Raw genomic sequence first — 15,837 nt, 5'->3', positions numbered from 1 at the left:
GTTGCAGGGACAGATGCTGTGTGTTGCGTTTTGGCCAATTGGGTTGCTTCTGCTGTTTAGTCATGTCTGACTCTCTGCGACCCCGTGGACTGTAGCCCACCAGGCTCCTCTGTCTATGGGATTTTCCAGACAAGAACACTGGAGTGGGTTGTCATTCCCTTCTCCAGGGGATCTTCCCGACCTTTGGATTGATTGAATCCATCTCCTGCTTTGGCTACTATCGCCCCTGGGAAGCCTTTGTCAGTTGTACAGGAAGAGACTTTACAAATACTGGGTCTTCCCTGGTGGCTCAGCTGGTAAAGAATCCGCCTGCAACGTGGGAGACCTGGGGTCGATTCTTGCATTGGGAAGATCCTCTGGAGAAGGCAAAGGCTACCCACTCTAGTATTCTGGCCTGGAGAATTCCATGGACTGTATAGTCCGTGGGGTCGCAAAGAGGCAGACACGACTGAGCGACTCGCACTTTCAAGTCTTGTTAAGAGCTTTCCATTACATTTAGAACTTCAGCTTGGTTTTAACATTGATGGCATTAGTCTGGGGAAAAATGGGAGTTTGTGCCTTAAAAGGTATTCACACCTGGTGGTGACCCGGATGGGAGTGTGTGCACGTGACGCTTTTATATCTGGTTATCGACAAGAGCTGAATGTTGGGATTTGTCTCGATAGTTAGTTCCATCAGTGGATGTAGGAAGCGAAAGTGAGAGGGTTGGTCGCTCAGTCGTGCCCACCTCTGCGACCCCATGGGCTGTAGCCCATCAGAACCCAGTTTGTACGGACAGGCTCCTCTGTCCATGGGATTTCCCAGGTAAGAATACAGGAGTGGGTTGCCATGCCCTCCTCCAGGGGATATTCCCACCGCAGGGATCGAACCTGGCTCTCCTGCACTGCAGGCGGATTCTTTATCACTGAGCTGCCAGGGTACATGTAATAAATAAAAGTGACAAATATCCTTCTCAGACTATTCCTTCCTACACGCTCTTTGCCAAGAGCGGTTTTAAGTCTCTGAAGCTTTAAATCTGTGGTTTATGAGACAGGGGAGAAGAAACACACGGAAAATGAAAATGCAGACTAATTTAAGATTCATCAGTTGAAAAGAAGCAGTTCAATTCTGTGAACATCTACAGTAGCTCAGACATGAGTTGACTGTTCAAGTCTATCTGTTTATTGTTTTTTTTTTTTTAATTTTTTTTCTCAAAAATTTTATTTAAAAAAAAATCACATGCTCCCCATCCTGAACCCTCCTCCCTCCCAACCTCCCCATACCATCCCCCTGGGCCTTCCCAGCGCACCAGCCCCAAGCATCCAGCATCGTGCACTGAACCTGGACTGGCATCTCGTTTCATACATGACATTTCACATGTTTCAATGACATTCTCCCAAATCTTCCCACCCTCTCCCACAGAGTCCATAAGACTGTTCTATACATCAGTGTTTATTGTATCATATGTATCTTTCTCAGAATGAACGATGTCCCAACCTGAATGAACCCTTAGTATCCTGCTCAGAGCCAGGTCCTTCAAAAGGACAGTGTTGATAATCTGTTCAGTTCAGTTGCTCAGTGGTGTCTGAGTCTTTGTGATCCCATGGACCACAGCACTCCAGGCCTCCCTGTCCATCACCAATTCCCGGAGCTTGCTCAAACTCATATCCGTCAAGTTGGTGATGCCATCCAACCATCTCATCCTCTGTCGTCCCCTTCTCCTCCTGCCCTCTGTCTTTCCCAGCATCAGGGTCTCTTCCAGTGAGACAGTTCTTTGTGAGGTTGCTAAATGTTATAAATCTGGGACTTTTGTTAATTCTTTCTGAATTTGGGACTTATTGAATTGTAAATCACTCCAGGCTTTCTTTTTTCTGTAATACCTAGTAAGTCTAAAAAAAATATCAACTACTTATTTCTTTTCATTAAAAGATTGTTCTACTACTTTGCATATTTAGATATTTTTACTCAAGTTTAAAGTATAAAAGAAATATGCTATATATACATTGAAATGTACATTTTAATGTCTTTCAAGTTTATACATATGCAAATTACTCCCTTGAGAAAACAGTATGTAAGATTTACATTCTTGAGCCAATATTATCAAAAACTGCTTTTAGACTGTACTTTTAACTCTAGTATTATTTTTTTTTATAAAGAATTTTTTTTGTTTTGTTTTGTTTTTTGATGTAGACCGTCTTTAAAGCCTTTACTGAATTTGCTGCAATTTTCCTTCTATTTTGTTTTTGCTTTTTTTTCTTTTTTTTGTCCACAAGCCAGGTGGGACTCTTAGCTTCCCAGCCAGGGATTGAACCTGTACCCCGCTGTACTGGAAGGGGAAGTTCCAACCACTGGTCTGCCAGGAAAGTGCTGGTTTAGTTTTCGCTTTACAAATGGTTGGAGGGGATATCCAGTCTCCTTGGAATCTCTCGTGGTCCATATCCCACCCTGGATTCCCTTCTCATTAGCATCCTCTGTTACTAAGGTACATCTGATACAAATAAGGAACCTGTCTGTGTGCGGTGTTAACTAACCACAGTTCACAGAGCTTCCAGGTTGCCTCAGTCTCCATCCTTTGTGTGGGTCTGACCCAGGAGCCCATGGTCTAATGCCTTGATTGCTTATAGCTCCGTGGGCAGCTCTTGTCTGTGACCGTCTCTCCTCCTTTGCTTGTCTTCTGGGACCCTGACGGTTTTGGAGGAGGACCGATCGGGTATCAAGTGGAATGTCCCTGCATCGGGGTTTGTGTAGCACTTGGACTGGAGTTGGGGGTGTGGAGCTGAAACCCACAGAGGTGCAGTGCCCATCTACTCACATGGCAGCCAGAGGGCTTTGCCCTCATGGCCCATGGTGTGACCTTCATCGCCCGGCCAAGGTCGTCTTCCTTGGGCCCTCCACCATGGAGGGACTTTCCCCCTTTGCCTGCCATCCTCTTTGAAAGAAGGCTGTACTGTGTGTTCCTGGCTTCAGGATCAGGACTCACTGCTCTCTTCCTGTTCTTCGTCTACATCATTTGAAGGTTTTTTGCATGAGAGATTTGTCCATCTTCCCCTGTTTATTTATTTATTCAGTCATTTACTTGTGCCAATATAGAGTCAATAGATACTTTAATCGTTGGTTTAGAATCCAATATATATCAGGCATATATATATATATTATATGTTATATATTTTGACTTTATAATATGTATTATATATTTTGATTTTAACATGCTGGAGTCCTCAGAAACTAAATGTGGGCTTGCCAAGGAAATGAATTCTGTTTCTCTTGGGTAGATCTCACAAGCACCTCCAAGGTCATGTGCATTTTTTTTCCTTCTTTATTTTGTAGAAGTGTGCACGCGTGCTAAGTCAGTGCAGTCGTGTCCAACTAGGTGAGACCCCATGGACTGTAGCCCGCGAGGCTTCTCTGTCCATGGGATTCTCCAGGCAAGGATACTGGAGTGGGTTGCCATGCCCTCCTCCAGGGGATCTTTGCCCAAATGTGCTGTTGCCAGTGAGCCTGGTACCTCTGTCTCTTCTTGCCTCTATAGAACTCTTGCGTTAAAGTCGACATTCTTCTCTGATGCTTTGATGTTTTCTTGTTGTTCAGTCGCTCAGTCGTGTCTGACTCATTGCAACCCCATGGACTGCAGCACGCCAGGCTTCCCTGTCTTTCACTGTCTGCCGGAGTTTGCTAAAACTCATTTGCATTGAGTCAGTGATGCTATCTAACCATCTCATCGTCTGCCGCCTCTTTGCTGCTAGAGACATTGCTATAACTCCTCAATGGCTCTTGGTCTGTTCGTTGGGGTTGTGCTATTCTCAGTGTGGCTTGGCAGGTGAGAGTGTGGATATCTACCCTTCCTCCAATTGAGTGAAAGCCTTTAGTGTTCCTTTTCTGCTTCAGAACAGTTATTCTCTGCTTCTTGACCTTGGAGCTCCAGGACGCAGGTACCCGTTAGGGCATGCTGGAATCTTGCCTGGCTTATTTCTGAAACCTTTCCCTTTCCAGATTCATTGCTTTAATTACCGAACCTGTTACCAGCGGGTCTGGGAAGGGTTTGCAGTCCCAAGAGAAAGCATTCCTCTCAAAAGAGAAATAGACCGTAGGTTCAGCCATGGTGTTTGTGAATTCTCATGTTTTACGCGCTTGGGGTTTTTTGTTGTTGCTTTTTTTTCCCACCCACACTGCTCAGAGAAGAAACCCAAAATGCACGTATGGCAAATATATGTCTGATATTTGCTGCTGTGGAAACTCTGAGTTTATGAATAATGTGCCCAAAGGTTAAAGATCAGGAGATTTAAAAGAAGAACACAGCCACGAATCGATAACGTACTCAGATTTTGTTCATTAGCCCTAGCAAGTCAGCGAATACAGGCAAAAGTGTCAATAGACCCCAGGATAATGAGAGTTGGGTCCTGTCCTCCTGTTTAACCCCCTCCTTCTGTATGTCTTTCCCTTTACTGGCTTCACCCGCACATCACTCTCGTCTCTTAAGTCAGCAGACCCCAGGCTTTTTGGTCCCAGTGACTGTTTTTGTGGACGATACCGTTTCCAAGGACCAGGGGTCGGTGGTAGTTTCCTGATGATTCGAGCACGTTCTGTTTATCCGGCACTTTATTCTTAACGGAAGATGCTGCTGCTGATCTGACTGGAGGTACCGGTCAATGGCATGGAAATCGGGGACCCCTGTTTTATGTGATTTGGTGGTTCAAGCCGCATGTACAGTGTACAGCCAGGTGTTACTTGATTTCAGAATGTTTACAACATTGTCATTGTGATGCATAGGGTGTTAAGAGCTCTTGATACAAGGGAAGAGAAACAAGAAATAAATACTAGAAAAAAAAAAAAAACCCCAAAGTTCCTCTTGTGCAGCTTTTAAGACAAATGACACATTTGCGAACAGCTAGAAACCTCGTCTGAGTTGATCTTGGACACAGCCTGGAGGGCTTCCTAGAGGAAGCACATTATGGCAAAACCTGAAAGATAAGAAGGGAGGCCATGAAAACCCACACACTGAATTATGTAGTCAGTGCGTTGAATGCTACGGAAAAGGGATTTCTCCAACTAAGCATTATGTTTCCTCTCTCTCTTTTTTTTTTTAAACCGTATTTTCTCTCTGTTGTTTTAAATTGAATGGAAGATTGTTTAAATTCTGTGTGTGCTAAGTCGTGTCCAACTCCTTGTGACCCCACGGACTGTAGTTTACCAGGCTCCTCTGTCTACGGGATTGTCCAGGCAGGAATACTGGAAAGGGGTGCCATTTCTTTCTCCAGGGGATCTTCTGACCTAGGGATTGAACCCATGTATTCTACAATAGCAGACGGATTCTTTACCACTGAGCCAGCAGGGAAGCCCGAATCAACTGTACTCTGATATAAAACAAACAAAAAAGTAAAGTGAGAAAACATAAGAGCTAAGAAATGATTTAAGAACGTGTAAAAATTCTAAATCCCCTCCCTTTCCACAAAGCATCTTCCTTCTCAAGTGTTTTCAGATCCCCTTCGGTAGACCTGAGTTACCAAAGGTATTATTCAGAGTCTTGGTGGTCGGTGGTCAAGTGGATATAAGATGTGCAGAGAAAGGCAGTGTAGCCTGGACGTTAGGCAGTGTCTGTGGCAAGAAGTCACATTCAGTGTTTTCCATATGATTTGTCTCTGTCCCGTGCTTCTGAAGACTTACACATGGGTGGTACCTAGAGAAGATGCTACAAGTTGAAAAATAAGTGTGGTACCCATTACATGAGCTGACTCACTGGAAAAGACTGTGATTCTGGGGAAGACTGAAGACTAAAGAAGGGGTTGACAGAGGATGAGATGGTTGGGTGGCATCCCCGACTTGATGGGCCTAAGTTTGATTAAACTCCTGGAGCTGGTGATGGACAGGGAACCATCGCATGCTGCAGTCCATGGATCACAGAGTTGGACACGACTTAGAGACTGAATGACAACATTACAAGATGGCATTTCTTTGTAGAGAAAGGAGTTAGGTGATGCGTCTCCGTGTGAGTTGCTTAATTTTTTTGGACTGCACTTGCTGTTAGCTGTAACGTGTGGGTTCTTTAGTTATGACCTGTGGAATCTAGTTCCCTGCCCAGGGATTGAACCCAGGCCCTCTGCATATGGAGCACAGAGTCTTAGCCACTGGACCACCAGGGGAGTCAGTGTGTAAATGAAGCTCCTGCTTCTTCACTGGGATGGATTTCCAAGGGACGATTCTGGGACTCTGTGATCGCCAGAGGAATATGCTGATTTCTCCCGTTCATAGTAATGAAGTAAAATAGTACTTTATTTAATCAGACACATCAGACAACGCTTTCTAAGTGCTAGAAAATTAGTAAACCCACTTATATCTTGGAAGGAAAGTTATGACCAACCTACACAGCATAGTAAAAAGCAAAGACATTACTTCGCCAACAAAGGTCCGTCTAGTCAAGGCTATGGTTTTTCCTGTGGTCATGTATGGATGTGAGAGTTGGACTGTGAAGAAAGCTGAACGCCGAGGAATTGATGCTTTTGAACTGTGGTGTTGGAGAAGACTCTTGAGAGTCCCTTGGACTGCGAGGAGATCCAACCAGTCCATTCTAAAGGAGATCAGTCCTGGGTGTTCATTGGAAGGAATGATGCTGAAGCTGAAACTCCAGTATTTTGGCCACCTCATGGGAAGAGCTGACTCATTGGGAAACACCCTGATGCTAGGAGAGATTGAGGGCAGGAGAAGGGGACAACAGAGAATGGGATGGTTGGATGGCATCACCAACTCAGTGAACATGGATTTGGGTTAACTCCGGTAGTTGGTGATGGACAGAGAGGCCTGGCGTGCTGTGGTCCATGGGGTCGCAGAGTCGGACACAACTGAGCGATTGAACTGAAGTGAACATTTGTTCACGTCCAACCCCTTAGTCTGATATTCAAATTTATTTATTTTTGTTATTTTTTTTCACCTCTCCCGCAATGTTTGTTAGGAAGCTTTTCAAACATAACTAGAGAAAACCAAAGAATTCTATGACTCACATACATACAGCTACTACCTAGATCCTACAATTAATATTTTGCTCTGTATGCTACCTCATGTGTCTCTCCACAGACTGCCTTTTAAAGAGGCCAAGTTTTATGATGGTTACAAAAGACACATCATCCAAGACAAAATAGCACAAGCTAGTTAAGTCAGAGAAAAAATAACCCGTATTTACACATATACGTGGAATCTAGAAAAATGGTCCCAGATGGACCCATTCGGAAGGCAGAGAGAGAGACGCTGATGTAGGGCATGTGGGTATGGAGACAAAGGGTTTTGGTAAAAGGCGGGTGGGATGAGTTGAGAGGTTGGGATTGACATAGACACTACGATACTGTGTGTAAAATAGGCGGCTAATGAAAACTGCCTTACAGCACAGGGAGCTTTACTCAGAACTGCGTGCTGACCTAAATGGGAACCGAATGCAAAAAAGAGGGGATACTTGTATACCTACAGCTGATTCACTTTTCTGGACAGCAGAAACCGTTCACAGCATTGTAAAGCAACTATACTCCAATAAAAATTTTTAAAAAAAAAAGAAAAGGAAGAGGGTTCCAGAGTCCTTAGAGTTTTTGCAGATAAATGGAACACTTAGGTCCGCATGTAAACCCACCCACCGATGCTTATCGCTGCTTTTATTCATGCCTGCTAAAACTTGGGAGGAACGGAGAATAAACGCTGTGCCCCAGCAATCCCACTCCTGGGCATATGCCCCGAGGAAACCAAAACCGAAAAAGACACGTCTCCTACTGTTCACTCAGCACCGTTCACAGTATCTAGAACGTGGAAGCAACCTACATGGCCATGGACAGATGAACGGATAAAGACGCTGCGGTCCATATACGCAATGGAATATTACTCAGCCACCAAAAGGGACGTCTTTGAGTCAGTTCTAATAGATGGATGAACCTAGAGCCTCTCATGCAGAGGGAAGTCAGAGAAAGATAAATATCATATTCTCACGCATATATTTGGAATCTAGAAAAATGATACTGAAGAGTTTATTTACAGGCCAACAATGGAGAAACAGACATAGAGAATAGACTTATACGCAGGGGGAGAGGGGAGGAGAGGGTGTGAGGTATGGAGAGAGTAACATGGAAACTTCCATCACCATATGTAAAAGGAAGAACCAATGGGAATTTGCGGTATGGCTCAGGAAAGTCAAATAGGGGCTCTGTGTCAACCTAGAGGGGTGGGATGGTGCAGGGAGATGGGATGGAGGTTCAAAAGGGAGGAGATATATGCATACCTATGGCTGATTCATGCTGAGGTTTGACAGAAAACAAGAAAAATCTGTAATGCAATTATCCTTCAATTAAAAAATAAATTAATTAAAACCGCAACAAGAAAAGCAATTTGGGAGCAATCAAGAATGGCCCTCTGGTAAATGAAAGGGTAAATAGTGGTCCATGCACCCAGTGGGATGGGACTCATTGCTCAAGAGAAATGTGCTATCAAGCCATGAAGAGTCATGGAGGAAGCTTAAATGCGTACGACTGAGTGTGAAAAGCCAGCCTCAAAAAGGCAAAAAACTATGATATGCCAGTGAAGAGACTGGTTAAGTTTTAGAGCGGGGATGAAGAAGGGGAGTATAGAGGAGTTTTAGGTCCTTTTGCTATTTATTTATTTTTAATCTCTCGACTGTTCTTCGCAGCCTGCAAGATCTGACTTCCCTGACCGGGAGTCAAGCTGGTGCCCCCTACATAGGAGCACAGAGTCTTAACTGCTGGATCGCCAGGGAAGTGCCCATTTCATCTGCTTTAGACTTGCTCATACACAGTCTGAATGCAAGACTCTTGGAAGGCACGGTCTTTGGGCTCACGGTTTGACTCCCTTTCACACCCAGTTGAAGCATATTATTCCATATACCAAGTTTTCTGTGAAACACACACACACACACACACACACATGGCTGTGAGTTAAGGGCCTAAAAAACTGAGACAGACACTTGCAGACATTTGTAAAATAACGTTGATTAAATGCTCTAAAGCGATTTGGTTTTGCTAATCTGGTTTCCGCTCCCACACACACACACACACATTATTCTTCCAGTTCAAGCAGGACAGCTATCTCGCCACTTTGTTTCCATCCCTACCTTGAAGGGACGCCAGAGGACGAGATGGTTGGATGGCATCACCCACTCGGTGGACATGAGTTCAAGCAAGCTCCCGGAGTTGGTGATGGACAGGGAGGCCTGGCGTGCTGCAGTCCATGTGGGTCGCAAAGAGTCAGACGCGACTGAACGACAACTCTTGTCCATTCCCGCACTAGATCTGCCCATTCTATGCGATTGATGCATGAGGTTCTTTTTGCTCTCCTCCATCTTCATGATACAAGTTGTTATTTGCATCTCACCCACCATGCATGTGGTTTACAAGTGTCTCCTTGTCTGCTAAGGCGCTCAGCCCTGTCCGACTCTTTGCAACCCAATGGACAGCAGCCCACCAGGCTCCTCTGTCCATGGGATTCTCCAGGCCAGAATACTGCAGTGGGTTGCCATCTCCTCCCCCAGGGGACCTTTCTCACTCAGGGATAGAACCCGGGTCTCCTGTGTCTGCTGCATTGCAGGCAGACTCTTCACCCACTGAGCCATCACGGAAGCCCACACGTGTCTAGCTCCCAACAACAGTGCGTGTCCCCCAGAAATACACAGAGAAGGAGGGGAGACGGGAACTCTGGGTCTGTCCACTTTATCTGACTTCCATCATCCTATAGTTACACATGCTTTCTCTCTACTTGTCCTAACACTTCTCTCATCACGCAAACACTCCCAGAGCAAATCTTGGTCCTGGAGGCCTTCCTATGGGTATTTTTTTTTTTCTCAGAAAGGCTTTCAGGATGCAAGTCAGAGACGATGGGGAAGCAAGCATGCAAGGTATGAACACCCTCAGATATAATCCTCCAGACTAAGTTAAGAGCGCATGCATAGTTAGAGATGGTCCAACCTGTAAAGGTAGGTACCTGGAGGAGGAGACGGCAACCCACTCCCGTATTCTTGCTGGGAGAAGCCCGTGGACAGAGGAGCCTGGCGGGCTGCAGTCTGTGGGATCACAGGAGTTGGACGTGACTGAGCGACTGAGCACAAAGTTGGCTTTCAGAAATACACTGCATATGTATTTCTCCACATGGAGTACTGTGTGAAGCCCTCAGTGAGGATGAGAAAGACAGTAACAGCTTTAACAACTCCGCAATCGCTTTGCTTTTATGTTTTTTACACTTAATGCGTGTTTTTTTCTTTTCACTTTTTTGTTTCCATCGGCATACAGCCAATTAACCATCTTATGGGTGTTTCAGGTGAACAGCAGAGCGACTCAGCCGTGCATAAACATACATCATGAGATATAAGATTTCTTTCTAGAAATGTGTATTTGTAGAAATGTGTCCGTACTTGAACGTTCCAAGAATGCGTTCAAGCTGCTTAAGAATAAGTAGGAAGTAAATGAGCCGCCGTGACAGGCGGCTCAAGAGGTGACTTTCACAGGAAACATTAGCAATTTTGAAATCTAAAATGGAGATCTACGTAGTTTCTGAAAATACTGAATCGCTTTTCCAATTAATCCGTTGTATTGAGGTGTAGTTGGTTTACAGTGTTATCTTAGTTTCTGCTTTACAGCCAAGAGACTCGATGATACGAATATATGCATTTTCTTTTTTTTCTGTTCCTTTCCACTGTATTTTATCACAGTATGTGAAGTACAGTTTCCAGTGTTGTGCAGAAGGTCCTTGCTGTTGGTCCATCCTGAGCAGTAATTTGTACATGTAGACAGTCCGTGGCTCCCGTCTTCCTTGCGTAGATTTTAAAGTGAGTCAGAGTGTATATGGGGCTTCCCTGGTAGCTCAGTTGGTAAAGAATCCTCCTGCAGTGCTGGAGACCCTGGTTTGATTCCTGGGTTGGGGAAGATCTGCTGGAGACGGGATAGGCTACCCACTCCAGTATTCTTGGGCTTCCCTGGTGGCTCAGATGGTAAAGAATCTACCTGCAGTGCGGAAGACTTGGGTTCGATCCCTGAGTTAGGAAGATCCCCTGGAGAAGGGAATGGCTACCCACTCCAGTATTCTGGCCTGGAGAAGTCCATGGACTGTGTAGTCCATACGGTCAAAAAGAACTGGACACAACTGAGCGACTTTCACTTTCATTTTTTCAGTTTCAAGAGTGTATACACACACATACACAAATGTATCTGTGTATATATATATACACACAGCTGCTGCCGCTAAGTCTCTTCAGTTGTGTCCGACTCTGTGCGACCCCATAGACGGCAGCCCACCAGGCTCCCCCGTCCCTGGGATTCTCCAGGCAAGAACACTGGAGTGGGTTGCCATTTCCTTCTCCAATGCATCAAAGTGGAAAGTGAAAGGGAAGTCGCTCAGTCGTGTCCAACTCTAAGCAACCCCATGGACTGCAGCCTACCAGGCTCCTCCATCCATGGGATTTTCCAGGCAAGGGTACTAGAGTGGGGTGCCATTGCCTTCTCTGCTTATATATATATATATATGGATATACATAAATATATATTATTTAGATATATATGATATGTATCATATATATGATATTTTGTGATACAGGAAATTTTAAATTTTAGATATTATGGTATCCATTTTAAATGTCTTAGATGTGATCATGGTATTAGAGTTACTTAGGAGAAGGTCTTTGTTCTTAGGAGACACACAACAATGTTTGTGGGTGTTTGCGCTCAGTCGCTCAGTATTGTCTGACTCTTTGCGATCTTATGGACTGCAGCCTACCAGGCTTCTCTGTCCATGGGATTTTTCCACACAGAGTACCGGAGTGGAGTGCCATTGCCTTCTCCGATACACACAGCACTCACTCACGAATCTACATACCACATACATACACACACCCCACGTTCATCCACCCATTCCCCTCACTCACAAAGGCATCCCTCACCCACAGTCACACCACACACACACCTCCACACCCCTCAGACACATGTACTCTGTAGCTGTTTTTTGCTATAGGCACTGAATTTTGGAATAAGTGCTATATACCAGCGTCATGGTTTGGTCAGTAGCACCCTAAGGGTTCACATACTGTGAATGTGGTGTGGATTTCCCTGTAGTGCTGAACCGTGAAGTGTCGATGTCTAAAAATAAAATTGGGCAACCTTTTGGAAAAAAAACCCTGACGTATCATGCGTTCATGTTAAAAGTATTTACTGTATTGAAGTGCAGTTGATTTACTGTGCTGTACTGACTGAGCTATGAGGGAAGCCCATACTTGATTTACACTGTCCTGTTAATTCCTCCCGTATGGCTTCGTGACTCAGGTATACATCCATGATTTTTAGTATTCTTTTCCAGGATGGTTTATCACAGAATATTGAACAGAGTTCCCTGTGCTCTACAGTAGGACCTTGCTGTTCATCTGTGTGATCCCATAGATGGCAGCCCACCAGGCTCCCCCGTCCCTGGGATTCTCCAGGCAAGAACTCTGGAGTGGGTTGCCATTTCCTTCTCCAATGCATGAAAGTGAAAAGTGAAAGGGAAGTCGCTCAGTCGTGTCCAACCCTCAGTGACCCCATGGACTGCAGCCCACCAGGCTCCTCCGTCCATGGGATTTTCCAGGCAAGAGTACGGGAGTGGGGTGCCATTGCCTTCTCCGGTATATACAGCACTCACACACAAATACATGTACACATACAACATGCATACATAGACACCACATTTAATCACCCATTCCACTTATGCATAAAGACAGCCTTCACACGTAATCACGCCACACCCACAGACACAGGCACACACACACACGGACACACACGTACCCCTCACAAACATGTACTCTGTAGTTTTTGTTTGCTGTAGGCACTGAGTTTTGGAATAAGTGTAATATACCAACCTCATGGTTTGATAAGGAGCACCTTAATGGTTCACATACTGCAAAGATGGTATGGATTTTCCCTGTAGTGCTGAACCATGACGTGTTGGTGTTTAGAAATAAAATTGGTTTGCAGTTTGAAAGAAAATGGTGACGTATTATCTGTGTACTTTAAAAAAAAAATTTTCTTTACTGAATGATCGGTTCAGTTTGGTCACTCAGTCGTGTCCGACTCTTTGTGACCCCAGGGACTGCAGCCCGCCAGGCTCCTCTGTCCACGGGGTTCTCCCGGCAAGAATACTGGAGCAGGTGGCCGTCTCCTCCTCCAGGCACCCACCTGTACAGGTGGACCATCTCTGACTACGCCTGCACTCGTAGCTGAGTCTGGAGGGTTATATCTGAGGGCATTCATCTCCTGTGTGTTTCCTCCGTGGCATTCACAGAGATTTTGCTCGGCATGTGCTGAACTAGGTGGGGAAGGCATATACCTTGCTTAAAAGGTGAGGAAAACAAAACTGAGATGCAGGATACACGATCTTGTTCCCAATAAGGAAGCAAAGACGGGACTCTTGGCTTCACACTGACTGCATCCCAGTGCTAGCTGATCATTTTTCCGGTATCTGCTAGTTCCTCCATGCTGAAGGCTTAAATCACACTGAAAGTGAAGTGAAGGTGTTGGTCACTCAGTTGTGTCTGAGTCTGAGACCCCATGGACTGTAGGCAGAGATACAGAAATATAGAGATGGATGGATAGGTAGATGGATAGATATTGTGAGTGTATTGCATGTGTTAATCACTCAGTGGTGTCCGACTCTTTGTGACCCCACGGACTGTAGATAGATAGAGATATAGAGGTAGATAGATAGATAGATATTTCTATAGATATCCATATCTGTCTATCTGTGTGTGTATGTGTTGTGTCTGTTAGTCAGTGGTGTTCAACTCTTCACGACCCCATGAACTGCAGCCCACCAGGCTCCTCTGTCCATGGGATTCTCCAGGCAAGAACATTGGAGTGGGTTGTCATTCCCTTGTCAGGGGGATCTTCCCAACCCAGTGATCGAACCCAGGTCTCCCACATACGGGCAGATTCTTTTCCGTCTCAGCCACCAGTGAAACTCACTCAGTCGTGTCAGACTCCTTGCAACCCCATGAACTATACAGTCCATGGAAATCTCCTGGCCAGAACACTGGAGTGGGTAGCCATTCCCTTCTCCAGGGGATATTCCCAACCCAGGTCTCCTGCATTTCAGGCAAGATTCTTTTCCATCTGAATCACCAGTGCAAGTGACTCAGTCATGTCCAACTCTGCGGCCCCGTGGACTATACAGTCCATAGGATTCTCCAGGCCAGAATACTGAAGTGGGCAGCCATTCCCCTCTCAGGGGGATCTTCCCAACCCAGGAATCGAACCCAGGTCTCCTGCGTTTCAGGCAGATTCTTCACTAGCTGAGTTAGCAGGGAAGCCCAGGAAGAGTGCAGTGGGTGACCTGTCCCTTCTCCAGGGGATCTTCCTGGCCCAGGATTCGAACCGGGATTTCCTGCCTTGCAGGCAGATTCTTTACCAGCTGGGCCACCAGGGAAGCCCCTAAATACTGCTGATTGATACAGAGTATATAATTCAATCCAGTGCCAGTATTTGCAGAATATTGGTTGAGTACTTGGTCTACTCTGGACTCGATGGTGTCAGTACTAGCTGATGACGTCGCATGAGCAGGACAGCTCTTGTCCCCATCTGCTTTGAAAGGCAGGTGCCTGGTGGTGGAGTCATGTCACAAAGCAGTTGTGGGAATGAAGACATGTGTCTGCAGTCGGTTAGCTCAGAAACCAACTAGGGAGGGAGCAAAAAGCAGGGTTATACTGCCAACCACAGAGGTCATAGGGGAAAAGAAGCCCGTCTCTGAAGTGTTTTTACGTCTTCTTCAAAGTCACCAAGTGCTCAGACCTTGGTAGAAATCGATAAATCAGGCTTGCTGATTTGCGTTGGGTCTCGTAGAGTATTCCACCAGTTATCATCAACTCTGAAATTAACCCACCGTGAGTGTGGATGGATTCATTTGCTCGCCTAAATGTCATCAGTGCCTCCTAGGCGTTCTCTGTGGAACTGCGCTCTGAAACTACAACATTGAACAAAGCAGTTTCGTACCTTCAATGGGTGGTTGTTAACCAGTGGTGGTTTTGCTCCCAGAGGACACTTGACCATGTCTTAGGGCAGATTGGATGGTCGTGACTGGGCTTTGCTCACAACATCTCAGCCAGAGATGCCTCTGAACACGAGATCATTCTCACGAGAATTAAGTATTCGACCCATAAAGAAGACACAGTGCGAGTACAGAAAGGAGTACTACTCAGCCGTGAAAGAGAATGAAATAAATGCCATTTGCAGCAACATTGATAGACCTAGAGATTATCGTACGGAGTGAAGCCAGTCCGACAGAGACACACAAATGTTATATGGTATCGCTTATATGTGGAATGTAAAATTCTCTGAAAATAGAAGGACACTCACAGACAGAGAACAGGTTTGTGGTTGTCAATGGGGAGGGGGCAGGGACAGAAATAGATGGAAAATTTCAGCTTAGCAGATACGAACTATTATATATAAGGATGGGTAAACAATGAGGTTCTACAGTATAGGACAGGGAACTCGATTCAATATCGTGTCATAAACCATAATGGAAAAGAATATTTAAAAGAATGTATGTGTGTGTATATATATATACATCCAGGATCTCAGGGTACCGGTGCAGTTCAAGGGCAAAGGTAGAGATGGCCAAGGGGGAAAGTATATAGAAAAGCAGAGAGGGGTCAGATTTCTGGATTTCCCCAGCCATTAATAATATGGGACACTGATACGATTCTCTGGACCCCTGTCCTCTCTCCTTTAATAATAATCAGTGTCTGGATCACCATTTTTTGCTGTCTTTTGTTCCCGTGGTTCAGTCGCTGAGTCGTGTCTGACTCTGTGACCCGAGGGACTGCAGCCAGGCCTTCCCTGTCCTTCACCCGTTTGCTCAAACTCA

General features: G+C 45.3%; 1 protein-coding gene across 1 annotated transcript in view; it reads left to right on the top strand.

The window, feature by feature from the left end:
- NLGN4X (neuroligin 4 X-linked) overlaps positions 1-15,837 on the top strand; it is a 299,697-nt gene that overhangs the window by 50,144 nt on the left and 233,716 nt on the right.

This window comes from Bos mutus, chromosome X (assembly GCF_027580195.1).
Source record: "Bos mutus isolate GX-2022 chromosome X, NWIPB_WYAK_1.1, whole genome shotgun sequence".
Lineage (NCBI taxonomy): Eukaryota > Metazoa > Chordata > Mammalia > Artiodactyla > Bovidae > Bos > Bos mutus.
The sequence above is the reverse complement of the archived record's forward strand: the minus strand, read 5'-3'. Positions and strand labels throughout refer to the sequence as shown.